This window comes from Lissotriton vulgaris, chromosome 1_1 (genome assembly GCF_964263255.1).
Source record: "Lissotriton vulgaris chromosome 1_1, aLisVul1.2, whole genome shotgun sequence".
NCBI lineage: Eukaryota > Metazoa > Chordata > Amphibia > Caudata > Salamandridae > Lissotriton > Lissotriton vulgaris.
In genome coordinates this window covers 305,307,521-305,322,834 of record NC_141685.1, presented here as the reverse complement: position 1 = coordinate 305,322,834, position 15,314 = coordinate 305,307,521, and the positions used below count along the sequence as shown (strand labels likewise).

The following is a 15,314-nucleotide window of genomic DNA, read 5'->3' as shown; positions in this document are numbered from 1 at the left end:
GGGAGGGGTCTGAAGACCCTCTAACGCAACAGTGTGACTATGATCCGGACTGGGCAGAGGATTTGGGGGATGCCAGCGGTTTCAATACCTCACCTCACCTGACCTTGGCATGCTGTCTCCTCCTTTCGTAGCTACGGAGGAGGGAGCAAGCTACGCAGTGGTGTTGCATAGGGCATCCGAGGCCCTCCGCATCAAACTCCCTACAGTGGCCATCAGGACTAACCTCCTGACAGAAGTGCTTCAGCTGGCTGCAACCTCTATGGATCCCTTGCTGCCTTTTAATGACGTACTTTCAGACGATCTTTTAGGCACTTGGTCCAGGCCCAACAAAGGGGCTGCAGTGTACAGGAACGTGGCCTGACTCCATCTCCTGGCTACAGAAACACCCCCCCGCCCCCTTTTCTTCTTCCAACACCCCATTCCTGAGAGCTTGGTTGTCCAATCCTCTGCTTCCCAGAGCTCGTTCCCTTCCGCACCTCCGGATAGGGAATCCAAGATGCTGGAGCAGCTTGTCAAGAAGCTGTTTTCATCTGCCAAACTAGGGCTGCGGTCGGTGAACACCGCGTACCTGTTGAGCCATTATTCCCATTCTGTGTGGGACACGGTTGCGCAGGTGCTGCCCAACTGTCCGGAGGAGGCCCGGACAGTACTCCCAAGCTATAGCAGCTGGAAGAGACGCAGCTAAGTTCACCATTTGTTGTGGGCTTGACATCGCCGACTCGTTGGGCAGGGCGATTTCCTCGACGGTGGCGCTTCGGCGTCACGCCTGGCTGAGGACAAATGGCTTCTCGGGGGATGTCCGGAACACTCTGATGGACATGCCCTTTGTTGGCATTCGCCTTTTTGGCCATAAAGCAGATTGTGTGTTGGAGCGCTTTAAGGACTCACGGGCTACGGCCAAGTCCTTGGGCCTGTCGGCAACTCTGCCTCCTCCGTCCTCTGCTTTTCGTGGCCGCGGAATGGATGCCCCAACACATTCATTCCAGAGCCACAGGCCAGCGCAACAACAACCTCCGCGCAGCCGTGGACGTGGGAACCGCTGGGGTGGTTCTTTGGTCCATCCGGCGGGTCAGTCCACCTCCACCCCCCTGCATCCACTTCCAAGCCGCCTTAGTCGGTCCTTTCAGGCCCATCAGACGCCGGTCCGGGGCTAGATTCACCATCACCTCCACCACTGGTGCAACATCACCTCGGACAGGTGAGTGCTGCAAATAGTCCGAAGAGGCTACTCCCTCCCCTTTGAAACTACCCCTCCAGCCATGCCACCTCAATACCACCGCATGTCAGGGGACCATCTTGCGCATCTTCAGCAGGAAGTCACAGCCTTCTTGGCCAAGTGGGCCATCGAGCGCGTTCCTGAGCCTGAAGTAGGTCGTGGTTGTTATTCCCACTACTTTCTGGTCCCCAGGAAGGACAAGGTCCTGTGTCCGATCTTGGACCTCAGGAACGTCAACCGCTTCTTCCGGAAGGAGAAGTTCCCAAGATGTTGATGCTAGCTCAGGTCTTGTCTGCCCTCGACCTTGGAGACTGGATGGTAGCGTTGGACTTGCAGGACGTATATTTCCACATTCCTGTCCTGCCTGCCCACCGGCGTTACCTGCGGTTCACGGTAGGCCACGAGAACTTTGTTTACCATGCTCCCCTTTGGCCTGACCAGTGCCCCTCGGGTGTTAACAAAAGTGATGGTGGAGGTCGCAGCTCATCTGCGTAGATCAGGGGTTCCAGGCTTCCCCTATCTCGACGACTGGTTGTTGAAGGCGGGCTCTCCCCAAGCAGTCGTCTCCCACTTCCATACTACGACCGACCTCCTGCATTTGCTGGGGTTCTCCATCAATGTGCCGAAGTAGCACCTGAGTCCCTCTCAGAAGCTCCTCTTCATCGGAGCGGTTCTGGACTCAGCGCAGTTTTGGGCTTATCCTCCCAAGCAGCGAGTCCGGGATATTCAGGCTATGATTCAGATCTTTTATCCTCTATCCCAGGTTTCGGTCAGGATGACCCTCCGGCTCCTGGGCCTGATGGCCTCCTGCATCCTGCTAGTGGATCATGCCAGATGGCATATGCGGTCTTTGCAGTGAGACCTGAAGTTCCAGTGGGCACAGCACAGGGCAACTTGTCCGATCACATACAGATCTCGAAGGGCACTGCACAACAATTGCAGTGGTGGCTCACGAATCGGGATTGGGTCAATGGCAGATCCCCCTCACTTCCCCATCCGGACCATACAGTTGTGACGGACGCGTCCCTCCTGGAATGGGGCAGCCACATGGGAGAGGCGAAAATCGGAGGCCTCTTGTCTCTGGCGGAGTCCGGGCTCCACATCAACCTTCTGGAACTTTGGGCGATCTGGCTTGCACTAAAGTCATTCCTTCCCTCTGTCTGGGGAAGACTGGTGAAGGTGTTCAGACAGCACCACCGCCATGTAGTACTGCAACAAACAGGTTGGGGCGGGGTCGTGAACCCTATGTCAGGAGGCTCTGCTCTTCTGGACTTGGCTGGAACACCAGGGCATTTCCCTGGTGGTTCAACACCTGGCAGGTTCTTTAAACACCAGGATGGACAAACTCCACCGCCGGTGCATGATGGATCACGAATGGCGTCTGAGCTCTGACGTGGCGCAAGGTCTCTTTCAGCAGTGGGGAGAGCCTTGGTTAGATCTATTCGCCACCAAAGAGAATGCGCAATGTCATCAGTTCTGCGTGTTGGAATTTCCAAGTTGGCACTCGCTAGGCTACACTTTTCGTCGCAAGTGGAGTTGCTGTCTACTATACGCCTTTCCGCTTATACCACTTCTACCCAGAGTTCTAAAGAAGATCAAGTGCGACCGGGCCCAAGTCATTCTTGTGGCTCGAAACTTGGTTTGAAGAGTATGGTATCCTGAGCTACTCAGCATGGCCATTGATTCCCCCGATCCAACTGCCTCTTCAGGAGGATCCTCTGTCGCAGCACCGTAGGTCGGTCCTCCACCATAACCTGTACAGCCTCCACCTCCTTGCATGGAGATTGAGCGGCGGCAGTTGACGTCTTTTGACCTGCCTTCCAAAGTTTATAATTTAATCTTGGAAGTCGGGCGGCCCTCCACTAGGACAGTATTCGCCTGCAGGTGGAATAAGTTTGTGGCATGGTGCACAGCAAAGGCTCTGGATCCCCTATCTGCCCCTCTTTTAGAGGCTCTTCTATTCCTACTTTCTTTTGCCCAGCAGGGCTCTGCTCTGGGCACTATCAAGGGCTATCTCTTGGCCATTTCAGCCTTTTTACGGCTTCCAGATCAGCCTTTCCTTTTCAAGTCCCCTGTTGTAAGTTTATTCTTAAAAGTCATTACTCATCTTTTAACTCCTGTTCCTTTCATAATGCCTCAGTGGGACTTGAATCTGGTTTTGACATATCTGATGTGTGCTCCCTTTGAGCCACTTTACAACTGTCCTCTTCGTCTTTTCACTTTAAAGACTGCTTTCCTGGTTGCCATCACTTCTGCCAGAAGAGTGAGTGATCTTCAGGCTCTGTCTTGTAAACCTCCTTTTCTCTCTGTCCATCCGGTCAAAGTTGTTCTAAGGACTCGTCCATATTTTCTGCCAAAGGTTGTCACATCAGGCAGACCATCACTTTGCCAACTTTCTTTCCTCATCCCTTGAAAGAGGAAGAGGCGCTCCACCATCTGGACCCAAAATGTGCGCTCTCATTCTATCTGAACCGCACTCAACAGTTCCGGGTGAACAGCCAGCTCTTTGTTGGCTACGTGGGCGCCAAGAAAGGTTGTGCCGTGCACAAGCAGACCATCTCTCAGTGGGTCGTTCTGTACATAAAGGCTTGTTATTCTTTGGCTAAAAAGGAGTCTCCAGTGGGGTTACTCGCCCATTCTACCAGGGCGACGGCAGCCACTTCTTTGGGTCGGGGAGTTCCCTTGCATAACATCTGTCAGGCAGCTACGTAGGCCTCGCTGCGCACGTTTACCAAGCAATACTGTCTGGACAGCCAAGTTCGGAGAGACCGCTTCTTTGGCCGTTCGGTTCTCCAGGACTTTCGGGTGTGATCTTGGTTCGCAGACCCACCACCGGGGTTGGTATTGCTGGGGTATCTATTCTAAGGTAAGGAATCTATCACTACGTGTTTCTTTCAGATGCACAAGTTACTTACCTTCCGTTTCGATATATCTGTAAGAAACATTAGTAGTGATAGATTCCTTATCGCCCTACCCATCCTCCCCATTCTGCGAACTGATTTTTAGGGTTAAGGTCATCCCTTTCAGGGCCCCAGTTTCAGACACCAGTGGTCAGTATCTTGCATGGCTATGCGTTCCTGGTGTGGAAAGTCGTGTACAGAACCGATGTCGGCACGTGAGGTCGGCATTTAAGTAGCTGCCGCAACGTCATCCCGGCAGTCACGACGCCTACGACGGACGCGGAGCTGCACAACGCCACCTTCCGACACGCAGGGGTACTGCTGACGAAAACTTTCCGGATCCAGTCTGACACCTGGGGGTAATTCTGAGGTAAAAAATCTATCACTACTAATGTTACTTACAGATATAGCGTTACCGAAGGTAAGTAACTTGTGCGTTAAGAACAACTTGACGTCCAAATTTAAATGAATGTAACTTGTTGCCATATGCATCTTTTAGAAAGTTGCAACCCTGTAGCCCTGGTGTTCCAGTGCCTATACTGAGGATGGCCGTGAGACAGCCTTCTGCCTGCCTGGGGAAACATGTAAACGGTTCCCACAACAGGTAACAATAGAGGCCTGCAATTGGAATAGGGGTTACCTCCTCCTGGAAGGAAGCCACACACAGTGTTAGCCCAAAAGGTGAGCTTCTAAGACGAAGCAGCCTTTAAAGGGCAAATGGTAATCGCACTTGAGAAGGGCTGCTGTTGTGTACGGGTAGACAGGTTGGTGTTGTGGACAGAGAGGAAGAAACACTGGCCACAGGTAAGCATCCCTGTCTATAGCGGGCCACCGAGCTCTTTCATGAAAAAAATTTTAAGTGTCAAATTTGTTGAGTTTGTCAATGCTTGTTCGCGGTTAAGTGAAGTCTTGATCTATTGATTTCTTCAAAAGCCATATCCCCGGAACCCTCCAGTGGATCTTTTTTGTTTTGATGTTGATAAATTCATAAAAATATACGTTTTATAACTTGGTGTCAGATTTCTTGAATGTTACGTTTTTCATCTTCAGTTGTTTTGGTGCGGTTAACATGCTTTACACTTGTTCCTTTATGTAAGCATCCTAACTGGCCCTAAACACGCTGGTAGTGCATTACACTGCGAGGTCACACAACCATATCATATAATACACCTGATTTCCTTATAGCACTATTTTTGTGCTGCTACCCCACCAGGTGGTGTGTGAATGCTTGGAGTTGATTCTAGAGTTTGAGGCAAAGCTTAGAACGTTCCTGCTGCTGGGAAGGAGTTTCCAGTTGCTTGCAGGAAAAATCTTAATTTATGATGTCTGACCTGCAGAATATCCCTACTTGTCAGACTGGATTCTGAAGATTTTCTATCATAGCTCCTTGGTTCCGCAAGGAGGTGTTGTGCAGCTCCACGTCAACCCAATCCGTGACAACTGGGGCCTCTCATGCATGTGTATGTCTCTTCTATTCTTGTGTATCAGGAGACTGCACTAAACTGTCAGAAAAAAAAGTCTGAACTGATAAGAGTTTATTTTCCGGTGTGCAAGGTATCATGCCTCCTTCTAAAACTACAGAGTTTAAGGCTTGCAGGGATTTTCGCAAGCAGATGTCTTTGATATATTCCCACAACCTATATCTGAGATGTTTGGCTTTGGGCCATGACTCAAGTTGTATGAAGTGTGCCCTTATACACCCGAAGGAAACACAGAACTGTAAAGCCAAGCTGTACATCGCTGAACACTGTAGAAAGTTGTGCAAGTCCTGTTCCCACTCAGTCAGGAGCGCAGATCTATAACTGCTCTCTGGCCTACTGTTGCTTCAGATCTTCATTGCAGTCAAAGTCTTCAGATAAGTCAAAGTCCAAAAAGTAACATAAAAAGTCTGAATGGATCTGACCACGCCCCTTCGGAGAATTCACAAGGATGTCGGAGTGCCCCTTTGTTCCATTTCAGGTTCTCTGTGGGGGAGTCGATTCTGAGGCTGATCCTTGTGAACTTCAAATTTCCGGGCCGGTCAGCATCCTCCCAACAGACTGTCACCTTCAAGGAAGCCATATTGCAAATCTTAGGCACACTGCTGTTGGCTCACACTCACCCGTCCTTTGGGTCCTAAAAGTCTGCTGAGGCCTCCAGTCTGGATACTAGCAGCAGGTCTGCCCTCAGCACAATCTGGGCCTCCTGACCCCACTGTGGGTTCTGAAAAAACTCTTTCTGGCATCATGAGCCACGCTGGTTCTTTTCAAGTTGAGGCCGGCGCTGGCACTGACACTGCTGATGCTGGAGGCGGATGCCTATTCTATTTCCTGTTCAACTCTGAACCAAACCCACCTCAGCCAAGGTTGCGTCCTGGAATCGTTTCAACACACCTGGCCCCTGTTCACTCTGAGACAAAACAGCACTTTTGCTTAGGAGCTGCCCTCCAGAGCTCCAGCAACTTTTTGGATTCGATGCTGACCAAAGATATCCAGGCTTTGGCAACCGTGGGGATGGTGGGGATGGCTCGCCCATCCCCCGTAAAATATGATGCTAACAATTCCTGTCTGGACCGGCAAGAGACCAGTGGACCGGACACTTTCCTTGACACAGTGCGCTGTTCTACTCTAGTCCTTCAATGGAAGACATCCTGTTCTCTTCAACTAGCCTCACCCTTTGGTTAGTCAATGGCAGGTACTCCCCTGAATTATAGGATACAGTCACAGAGATCTTGGCAGCAGTCCCAGAGGAATTCTGTGGCAACTTTGCATACCATTCAGCATGGCCAGACTCTGCAAAATTTGTCATACGATTGGGCCCGGACACGTTTAGGCAGAACAGCTGAAACTAGCGCAGTACTCCAGGGTCACGGCTGGGTGAGATCCAGAGGCTTCTTTGGGTGATGTTTAGGCGTCCCTCATGGATATTTCTTTTAATGGATCTGGCCTCTTGGCCTAGAGCACTTTAAAGAATGTGGAGCTACATGGAGCTCTCTCAATCTTTCCATATCCACCACAGTTTTGTCCCTTTGGAGTCACTGCCAGGGGTTTTGCTTCTAGGTAGTGCCAAGCCCACCACCTCAAGAACCAGCCCCACGTCCTTTTGAATATATTCTAAGAATAATGGTTCTTATGGACAGTGTGTGGATAAATGATCTTTTTTAGGCACAATGGCCATAACAAAACAACAAATTGCATTAAATGAAATGACAATTGACCCCTTTTTCAGTCAAAAGGTGGTGGATATGGTTCGTTCTAGTGAAAGTCCTTTTGAGGTGAGGGTATCTAAGGGGGATCCAACTGACAGTGTACAGGCCTGCAGGGACACCAAACCTCCCAGTCCCCGTCAGTCCTGCAGCAGCCTCCAAGCCACTAGTTTGATCTTGGCGGCACTCCACTACCCTTCGGGAGACAGAATCGGTCATTTTCTCCATGGGTAGCACGACATAAAATCCGACAGGTGGGTCCTGCAGATAGTTCAATGGGGCTGCACCCTGCAAGTTCCTTTTCAACCCACCATATTTCTCACCTATGTTGGAGCAGCTTTTGAAGGACCACTTGTCCTTTTTGCAGCAGGAAGTTCAGGCTGTTTTTGGTGAAATGAGCCATAGAGTCCTGACTTTTGAAATCTGAACTGGATGTTTTTCCTATTTATTTCTTTGTCGGAAAAAAAGACTAAGGCCTTTGTCCTTTATTGGACCTCTATCTTTAAATTTCTTCCTGCAGAAGGACAAATTAAAGATGCTCACCCTGGTCTAGGTACTATCTACCCTGGATCTAGGAGACTGAATGGTAGCATTGGGCTCTTTTCCATGTTCTAGTCTTGCAGTCCACAGGCCATGAGTATTTTCACCTTGCCATGCTCCTCAGGTATGCATGAAGGGCGGAGGTTGCAGCATACTTTCGAATGTTGAGTGTACCAGTCTTCCCTGTCTCTCAATGACTGGCCGAAGGTGGGCTTGTTACAGTCTGGCTTGGCCCACCTCCATAAGATGGTGACACTCCTGACCTCATTGGGGTTCACTAGTGACATTCCCAGTCCCACCTGACTCCTTCGCAGAGGCTCCCTTTTTTTCGAGCCGTCCTCGATACAATGAGTTATCAGACCTTCTGCTTGGATCGGAAAGTCCACAACATTCTTGGATGATTGGCCTCCCCCATCCTGCATTTCGACCATGCCTGCTGGCAAATGCTGATCTTGCAGTGGAATCTGAACTCAGTGGAACCAGCATCAAGGAAACCTTTCAGATTCAATCAATGTTTCTGAAGAGACTGCAAAAGATTCTCAGTAGTGACTGCTCTACCACCACAGGGCCAGCAGCCAACCCCCTCACCTGACTCAACGCAGAGCTGACAGCGGTGAGGGATGCATCGCTGTATGTTTGGGGAGGCTGTCTGTGAGAGGTGGAGGATCAGATGTCTCTGATATCGAGCAGAGACCTGTCTCCACATAACCATGTTGGAGTTGCTGCCTATTCACCTGGCATTAAAGACCTTCATACTGTCCGTCAAGGGGATGCTGGCTTAGGTTCCCACAGACAACACACCGCCATGTGGTATTGCAACCAACAGGGCAGAGTTGTCTTCTTGATCCAATGCTAAGACGCTTTGCGCCTTTGTAACTGGCAGGATGGTCCTGGCACTTCCCTGATCGTGCACCACCTGGCGGGAACTCTAAACACCAGGGTGGACAAACTCAGCCGAATTATGCCTGGCAAATCACAAATGACAGTTCCACTCTGAGGTGGTGCAGGTGTCTTCCAGCAAAGGGGAGAACCCAGTCTTCATCTCTGGTGTTCCCAATAAGGCTCTCTCTGAGAGGTTCATCCTGCCTGGAGTGGAGGACTGGAGTCCTTTATGCCTTCTCTCCTCTTCCTCTCCTGCCCAAAATTCTGAAGATCAGGGAGGAACGTTCTGGTGCCTCTGGATTGGGCGAGGAGTGTTTAGTACCCACAACTCCTGGGCATAAACCTCTCTTCTCCGATCAGGCTGCTTCTTCAAGTTGGTCTTCTTTTGCAGCAGAGAAAGGCCTTACTCCCTGGCCTGCATACGCTATACCTGCATGTGTGGAGATGGAGCAGCTGCAGGTGACTGAAGTAGTGGATGTCATCCTTGTGGCCAGGCGACATTCTACAAAGTCTGTATATGCTGAGACATGTTTGTGACTTGGTGTGGCTCCCAATATACAAACCCATTGTAGGCCAATCTGTCAGATATTTTGGTATGTTTTATCTGCGGTGCTGGACGGACTTGAGGTGGGATGTTTAAAGGTTATCTGTCAGTCCTTTTACCCTTTTTGCTTTTATCAGACCAACGATCCTTGTTCAAATCACCTGTTGATATGATTCCTCAAATGTTTAAGCAACATGTTTTCTCCTTATTCCTCCATGATGCCACAGTGGGGCTTTAATTTGGTTCTCACATTTCTTTTGAAGCGCTGCGTGGCTGTCTCCTGACCCTGAAAACAGTTTTTCTCTGCGATAACCTCAGCTTGTCATGCGAGTGTCTCATTGCGATGACCTCCGCTCGTCATGCATTGAGCTTCAAGCTCTGTCAGCCCTACACCACCTTTTTACGAGAAAAGCTGGTGCTGGAGACTAGAGCGGCATGTCTACCCAAAATTCGGACTCCCCTTCATGTAGCACAGTCCAACACACTTCTAGCGTTTATGCTAAGTCTCACCCCTCATATGGGGCTTCATCTTTTCATCTTCATGTCAGGGCTTCATCTTGTAGACCCCAGGAAAATCGCAGAATTTCTACATCGGCTGCCTCCATAAGGATGCGTAGCCCATTTTACTATGGCCAAGACTGCTACCACTGCATTGGCACATGGAGTGCCTGTTGTGCCATTCAGTGTAATGGTAAGAACTTATGTATACATCATTGGTCTTCATGCTTAGAAGGGAACTCTGCCTCAAGGTTGTTCATCTTGGGCACTGTATAGATGATAAGCATTTGCCCTGTCTAAATCTAAAATCTTCTTTGACTTTTCTCACTATACAAATGGCCTACGTTTAGTGAGTTATGTTGTACATGTCATTTTTTGTCAGTCTGCAACATGGGCATCAGTGCACATGTTCACAAAGCATTATTTTCTTGACAGCGAGGTTAGATGGGAAGGCAGTTTTGGCGTTTTAATCTTGACATTATGGTCAAAGTCATTCAACAAACCCACCAGGGTGGTGGGCTATACTGTTTTGCTATCAATACAACAGGTAAGGAATCTGCGGTTCAATCAGTCAATCAATCAAGGAATTGTAAGCGCGCTACTCACCCGTGAGTGTCTCATGGCGCTGAAAGGGCGGGGGGAGGGGGGGATTACGCTAATCCGAATCAGCCGAAGAGTCAGGTCTTGAGGGTCTTCCTGAAGATGTTCAGGGAGAGGGTGCGTCTGATATCTGTTAGTAGCTCGCTCCAGGTTTTGCCCGCAATGTGGGAGAACGATATTCCATCTGCTCCTGCTCTGTGGCTGCGCGGGGTTTCAGCTAGTGCGAGGTTGGCAGATCGGAGGTTTCCTTTGGGTACGTGTAAGTTTATTCTGTCGTTGAGTTATTTGGGTCCGCTGTTGCGAAGGCATTTTTAGGCATGGGTGAGGATCTTGAAGGTGACTCTCTTCTCCACTGGGAGCCAGTGGAGTTTCCGCTGATGTGTTCATGCCGGGGTATGCCTAGGATCAGTCTGGCCACGGTGTTCTGTATCATCTGGAGTTTGCGGAGTAGGGACTTGTTGATGCCGGTGTAGAGAGCGTTTCCGTAGTCCAGTTTGCTAGTGATGAGTGCGTGGGTGACTGTCTTCCTTGACTCCGGGGGGATCCATTTGAAGGTCTTTCGTAGGATGTGGAGGGTGTTGAAGCAGCTGAAGGTGATGGCGTTTACCTGTCGGTTCATGGTGAGTGATGAATAGAGTACTATGCTGAGGTTTTTGGCGTGGTCTGACGGGGGTAGGTGGGCTTCCGAGGGCGGCGGGCCACCAGGTGTCGTCCCATCCTGAAGGTGTTGTTCCACGGACGAGGACTTCTGTCTTTTCAGCGTTGAGTTTTAGGCAGCTGTTGGTCATCCAGACTGTGACATCTTGCATTCCTCTCTGGAAGTTGAGTTTTGCGGTAGTGGGGTCCATGGTGCGGGAGAGGATGAGCTGGGTGCTGTCGGCGTAGGATACGACGTTCAGGCTGTGTTGTCAGATGATGGCTGTCAGGATGATGGCTGTGAGGATGATGGCTGTGAGGGGGGCCATGTAGTTGAAGAGGGTCGGGCTCAGGGATGACCACTGTGGGACTCCGCAGGTGATTGCCGTGGGGGCGGAGAGGAAGGGTGGTAGTCTGATTCTTTGGCTTCTTCCAGTGAGGAACAATCGGATCCAGGGCAGTTCCTTGTATGCCGGCGTCGTGTAGTCTGTTAGCTAGTGTACGGTGAGTGACGGTGTTGAAGGCTGCAGATAGATTGAGGAAGATGAGGTCTGCGGAGTGGCCTTCTCCAGAAGGGCGCAAATGTCATCTGTGGCAGCGAGTAGGGCGGTCTTGGTGCTGTGGTTGCCTCGGAATCCGGATTTGGACGGGTCGAGTATGGTGTTCTCTTCGATGAATTGTCAGTTCCCTGTCGACCTTTTTTCTCTGCCACCTTAGCTGCGAACGGGAGGAGCGAGATGTGCTGGTACTTCTTGAGGTCAGAGGGGTCGGCCGTGGGCTTCTTGAGCAGGGGTCTGACTTCTGCACGCTTCCAGTCGTATGGGAAGATGCCAGACGTGAAGGTGGTGTTGATTGTCTGATGCAGGTCGGGTGCGATGTTGTATGCGGGCCTCTGGTAGATGTGCGGGGGGCAGGGGTCAGTGTGGTGCCCCAGAGTGGATGCTTTTCATGGTCGTGGAGGTGTCCTCGGTCGTGATTGATGTCCAGTTGGAGATGGTGGGCTGGCTGGTGTCTCTGGGGGGTGGGGGGCGGGGGGGCCTGCTGTGGGTCTTGCATGTGTGGTCGGCAAATTTGTCGTAGAGTATCCTGATTTTAAGGTGGAATTAAGTTCCAAGCTTGTTGCAGAGATCTTGGGACGGGTTGATGTCCGTGGCTTCACTGCGTGGTTTGGTGAAGTCCTGTATGACACTGAAGAGTTCCTTGAAGTTCGTAGAGTTGGCGAGGATTTTGTGTGGATGCAGTTCCTTTTGGTTCTGATGTTGTAGTAGTGCTTCATGGCGTCTTTGTAGATGGCGTTGTTATCAGTGGTCTTGGTGTTTCTCCAGACGTCTGCAGGTGCGCCTGGTTTCTTGGAGATTGGTGGTGAACCAGATGGCTTTTCTGGGGTGCTGTTTCACGAGATTGCGTAGCAGGGCGAGCTTGTACGCACAGTTGGAGATCCAGGTGTGTAGTCCTGTGGCTGCGGTGTTTGCGTCGGGTGTCCAGGTGGGGTTGTCTAGGGTGAGGGCGGCGTTCAGTTGCTCGCCGGTGACCTTGCTCCAGTTCCGACGTGGTGGGGGTTGTTTTCGTGCCTTGGGTTTGTCGACTGTGAAGTGGACGCAGTGGTGGTCTGTCCATGGTGGTTGCGTTGTGTGGCTGAATAGAACAATGTGGCCTGCAGCTGAGATAGGGTCAAGGGTGTGTCCTGCTCTGTGAGTGGGTGTGGTGATGAGTTGGTTGATTCCTATGTTGGCGAGGTTTTCCCGGAGGATGGTGGAGCTAGGGTCGCTGGGTTTGTCTAGGTGGAAGTTAAGGTCTCTGAGTATGAATTTTATTGATACGATGGCGTGTGGTGCGATGAAATCTGTGATGGTGGTGGTGAAAGGGGGCCGGGGATCTGTAGACGAAGGGTTCCACGGAGTGTGGTGTTAGGGCAGGTCTGGATCTGGAAGTGCAGGTGCTCGACGGAGGGGAGGTTTTTGCTGGAGGTGGTGCTCTTGTGTGCAGGTGGCTTGGGCGGTCCCTCCTCTGGATCTTGTATCCGTCTGGGATGGCGGTGTTGATGTCGGGGGCGGAGGCGGCGTTGGTCCATGTCTCCGTGAGGAAGACTATGTTGGGCGAGAGAGTGTCGAGTAGGTTCCAGATTTCTGTGGCGTGTTTGTGAATGGAGCGTACTTTGAGGTGGATGCATCTTGGGGAGTAGTCAGTGCAGTTGTCATTGGTCCTGGAAGTTGAGGTTGTGGTGAAGGTCTGACAGCAGTGGAGGCAGGTGAACTGGCCACGGGTCTAGGTCGGCGAGGCCTGTTGGCAGTCTCTGTGTCTTCCGGGGTTGAGTGCCAGGAGGGCGGCGGAGTTGTAGCGGTGGAAGCCGTGGATCCAGAGTTCCTGGCGTGGTCGCGGTAGGGTCGCGGACGGGCGCAGAAGTGCTTGACTTAGGCGCGACCGTGACGCCACCGTGCAGCGGACGCCATTAAGTAGCGGAGCGGGCGGGACTAGAGGTAGGGAGACGGGAGCTGTGTCGAGGGAAGGGGCCACAGTGGCGGGAAAAGGCTGAATTAAATTAAATTACCCAAAAAATAAATAAATAAGATAATCGGGCGAAAAATCAAGTAAAATGGAATTAATAAAAATAATCAGGAGCAAACCAAGTGAGCAGACGGGACAACAGGCAGGCTGGACTGGATCGTCTCTGAGGATGCGACGGGTTGCCGGCACGGGCCCTGAAGACGGGAGGCCTCTGTACTGAGGCGATTAAGCGGAGCTGCTGGGCAGAGTGCTGGCCTGGACCGTAGGTCAAGGTTTCACAGGCGCTCCCCTACAGCAGCCGCCATTAAGAAGGTGAGGGGGCGGGACTAGAGGTAGAGAGGCGGGAGCGGGGTTGTCGGGGGCGGGGCCGCAGTGGCAGCAGCGGCGGGAAAAGGCTGAATTAAATTAAATTACCCAAAAAAGAATTAAATAAGATAATCGGGAGAAAACCAAGTAAAAATAGAATTAATCAAAATAATCCGGAGCAAACCAAGTGAGCAGAGGGCGAGGGGTTTAGAAGTATTGTTCAGAATAAGTTACATACCTTACTTAATGCTCTTTCTGGTGTATACTCTATCTAACTGCAGATTCCTTGCCACCATCCCGCCTCCCCATTCTGTGGAACAGACTCTTTTCTATCTGAAAAGGTACCAAATTAGATATCTGCACTTTGGTACAAATGATTGGTTATTTGAGCTCTCTGTTTGAGGGTGTGGGCTATGTTGAGAAGGAATCTGCATAGCGTTGTCTGTGCAGAGCTGCCGAACACCACCGGCTGGTGCAATGGGTGTATGTATAAATATCTTCTGGATGCAGTCTGGCACCTGGAGATATTCTAAATGTGAGGATTCTGCTGTTAGGTAGAGTATCTCCAGCAAGAGCTTCAACTGAATATGGGTAACTTGTTCGACTTTCTTTACAGTATGTTTTTGAGATAAAAATGACTATGAAAATGTGGTAGCATAAACTCGAGGCTTGATTACCTGGGCTCTTTATAGCCCTGAGCTTGTTACATTATAGGACGTGCTACCCGGGTTTCTACCACAGTGAATTTTTAACTGCATGCACCAGGCGCCGACCACGACAGTGCACCCTGTCACAGAAACTCTCTTGGGGACTGATCATTTGCTTCAAAGCCTAGTTTTAAGTCCCTCTATGGGAATTCAGTATTTTGATGTCACAGATGAACGTCTTATCAGCCGCAACATTGACCAGTAGACTCAGAGTTCCAGGCTGTTACTGCTTCAGAAACATACATTTATTCAGAGAAATGGTAGGACTTTTCATGCATACGTCATTCGTCTTCATGGTTAGAAGGAAAATCTTCTGGAAGGTTGTTCATTTGTGTAGATGGTAAACGTTTGACTTGTCTAAAAAGAAAACCTACTTTGGCATTTCTCACTACGCAAATGGCGTATGTATAGTGAGTTATGTTGTACTTGTCATTTTTTTATAAATATTTTATAGTGCAACTGAACTCTGCAGTAAAACCTTGATTCATTTCTTTTTTGATCGGTTGTACCTATATTACGCATGCTTATGACAATCAAATGGTAACTTACTGAAAGGCTCTTTCCCATCTCCCTAAGTCAAATATGATTTGTAGTGTTTTCTAAACACCTGTTTTGAGCATTTCTAGATCTGCTTAATTTACCATTGCATAATTTAGATCATAAACGCCATATAAATACATGGATATTTTTAGAAAAGATCCTTGGTTTGTCTGTGCAGTCTCCCTAAACTTGCCCATACAAAGCTGTTCATATTCTCCCAGCATGGGAGTAGAGGGGAGCTTGATGTAAGAATAAG

At 50.2% G+C, this 15,314-nt stretch overlaps 1 protein-coding gene across 1 annotated transcript in view; it reads left to right on the top strand.

Moving 5' to 3' along the window:
• Positions 1 to 15,314, top strand: part of POMGNT1 (protein O-linked mannose N-acetylglucosaminyltransferase 1 (beta 1,2-)) — a 227,840-nt gene that overhangs the window by 156,210 nt on the left and 56,316 nt on the right. The gene's annotated exons all lie outside the window — the stretch shown is intronic.